Consider the following 3,102-nt stretch of genomic DNA (forward strand, 5'->3'; position numbering starts at 1 on the left):
TCAGAACTACTCTGAGATATCACCTAACCCCAGTAAGAGTAGCCCACATAACAAAATCCCAAAACCAGAAATGTTGGTGTGAATGTGCAGGAAAGGGCACACTTCTACACTGCTGGTGGGAATGCAGAAAAAGCTTTTGATAATATCCAGCATCTCTTCATGATCAGAACACTTAAGAAAATTTGTATAGAAGGGACATTTCTTAAACTGATAGAGGCCATCTACAGCAAAACTACAGCCAATATCGTATTGAATGGAGTTAAATTGAAATCATTTCCACTCAGATCAGGAACCAGACAAGGCTGCCCATTGTTTCCACTGCTCTTTAACATTGTAATGGAAGTTTTAGCCACTGCAATTAGGGAAGAAAAAGTGATCAAGGGTATCCATATACGGTCAGAAGAGATCAAACTTTCACTCTTCACAGATTGTATATCTGGAAAACACCAGGGATTCTACTACAAAACTCTTAGAAGTGATCAAGGAATATAGCAGCATCTCAGGTTACAAAATCAACATTCATAAATCGGTAGCCTTTATATATACCAACAATAGTCAAGCTGAAAAAACAGTTAAGGACTCTATTCCATTCACAGTAGTGCCAAAGAAATGAAATATTTGGGAGTTTATCTAACAAAGGACGTGAAAGATCTCTATAAAGAGAACTATGAAACTCTAAGAAAAGAAATAGCTGAAAATGTTAACAAATGGAAAAACATACCATGCTCATGGCTGGGAAGAATCAACATTGTTAAAATGTCCATACTACCCAGAGCATTATACAATTTTAATACAATCCCTATTAAAGTTCCACTGTCATACTTTAAAGACCTTAAAAAAATAATACTTCTTTTTGTATGGAATCAGAAAAAACCTCGAATAGCCAAGACATTACTCAGAAATAAAAACAAGGCAGGAGGAATCACACTACCAGATCTGAGACTGTACTATATATCAACAGTGATCAAAACAGCATGGTACTGGCACAAAAACAGAGAAGTAGATGTCTGGAACAGAATAGAGAACCAAGAGATTAATCCAGCTACTTAACGTTATCTGATCTTTGACAAGCCAATTAAAAACTTTAAGTGGGGAAAAGATTCCCTATTTAACGAATGGTGCTGGGTGAGCTGGCTGGAAACCTGTAGAAGACTGAAACTGGACACACACCTTTCACCATTAACTAAGATAGACTCTCACTGTATTAAAGGTTTAAACTTAAGACATGAAACTATAAAATACTAGAAGAGAGTGCAGGGAAAACCCTTGAAAAAATCAGTCAGGGCAAGTATTTTATGAGGAGGACCCCCCAGGCAATTGAAGCAGCTTCAAAAATACACTACTAGGACCTGATCAAACTAAAAAGCTTCTGCACAGCCAAGAACACAGTAAGTAAAGCAAGCAAACAGCCATCAGAATGGGAGAAGATATTTGCAGGTTATGTCTCCGACAAAGATCTAATAACTAGAATTCACAGAGAACTCAAATATATAAGCAAGAAAAGAACAAGTGATCCCATCGCAGGCTGGGCAAGGGACTTCAAGAGAAACTTCTCTGAAGAAGGCAGGTGCACGGCCTACAAACATGAAAAAATGCTCATTATCTTTAATCATCAGAGAAATGCAAATCAAAACTACTTTGACATATCATCTAACTCCAATAAGATTAGCCCATATCACAAAATCCCAAGACCAGAGATGTTGGCGTGGATATGGAGAAAAGGGAACACTTCTACACTGCTGGTGGGAATGCAAATTAATACATTCCTTTTGGAAAGATGTTTGGAGAACACTTAGAGGTCTAAAAATAGATCTGCCATTCAATCCTATAATTCCTCTACTAGTTATATACCCAGAAGACCAAAAATCACATTATAGCAAAGATATTTGTACCAGAATGTTTATTGCAGCCCAATTCATAACTGCTAAGTCATGGAAAAAGCCCAAGTACCCGTTGATCCACTAATGGATTAATAAATTGTGGTATATGTACACCATGGAATATTATGCAGCCTTAAATAAAGATGGAGACTTTACCTCTTTTGTGTTTACATGGATGGAGCTGGAACATATTCTTCTTAGTAAAGTATCTCAAGAATGGAAGAAAAAGTATCCAATGTACTCAGCCCTACTATGAAACTAATTTATGGCTTTCACATGAAAGCTATAACCCAGTTATAACCTAAGAATAGGGGGAAGGAGGAAAGGGAGGGGAGGGAGGGGGCATGTGGGCAGAGGATTGGTGGGGATTACACCTTCGTTGGATCTTACAAGGGTATATGTGAAACTTAGTAAATGTAGAATATAAATGTCTTAACACAATAACTAAGAAAATGCCAGGAAGGCTATGTTAACCAGTGTGATGAAAATGTGTCAAACGGTGTATAAAACCAGTCTATGGTGCCCCATGATCACATTAATGTACACAGATATGATTTAATAAAAAAATAAAAAATACAGTAATATCTCAGGATATAGAATCAATGTCCACAAGTCAGTAGCCTTTGCATATACCAACAACAGACAAGTTCAGAAGTTAATTAAGTACTCAACTCCCTTCATCATAGCCCCAAAGAAAATGAAATACTTAGGAATATATCTAACAAAAGAGGTGAAAGATCTCTATAATGAAAATTATGAAATCCTTTAAACTTTTATACCTATTTTTTATTTTTAAAATTCAGGTCAACATGAGGGTACAGACCATTAGGTTACATAATTTGCTTTTATAACGTTAAAATCTGAGTTGTAGTTTTTGTATCAATATTCATTAATGACATTGGTCTGTAGTTTTCTTTTTCTGTTGTGTCCTTTCCTGGTTTTGGTATCTGGATGGTATTTGCTTTGTAGAAGGAGTTGGGGAGGGTTCTTCCTTCCTTCTCAATGTTTTCTGCAACATAGATTCTGCAATATGAGTATAATACAAAATTTATGCAGTATTAAAATTCAACTTTAAGGCTCGGCACCCATCACACAGTGGTTACAGCTCTGGCCACATGCACCAAGGATGGTGGGCTTGAACTCAGCTCCAACTTGCTAAACAACAATGGCAACTGCAACAAAAAAATAGCCAGGTGTTCTGGCCAGTGCCTGTAGTCCCGGT

This window comes from Nycticebus coucang, chromosome 8 (assembly GCF_027406575.1).
Source record: "Nycticebus coucang isolate mNycCou1 chromosome 8, mNycCou1.pri, whole genome shotgun sequence".
NCBI classification, from domain to species: domain Eukaryota; kingdom Metazoa; phylum Chordata; class Mammalia; order Primates; family Lorisidae; genus Nycticebus; species Nycticebus coucang.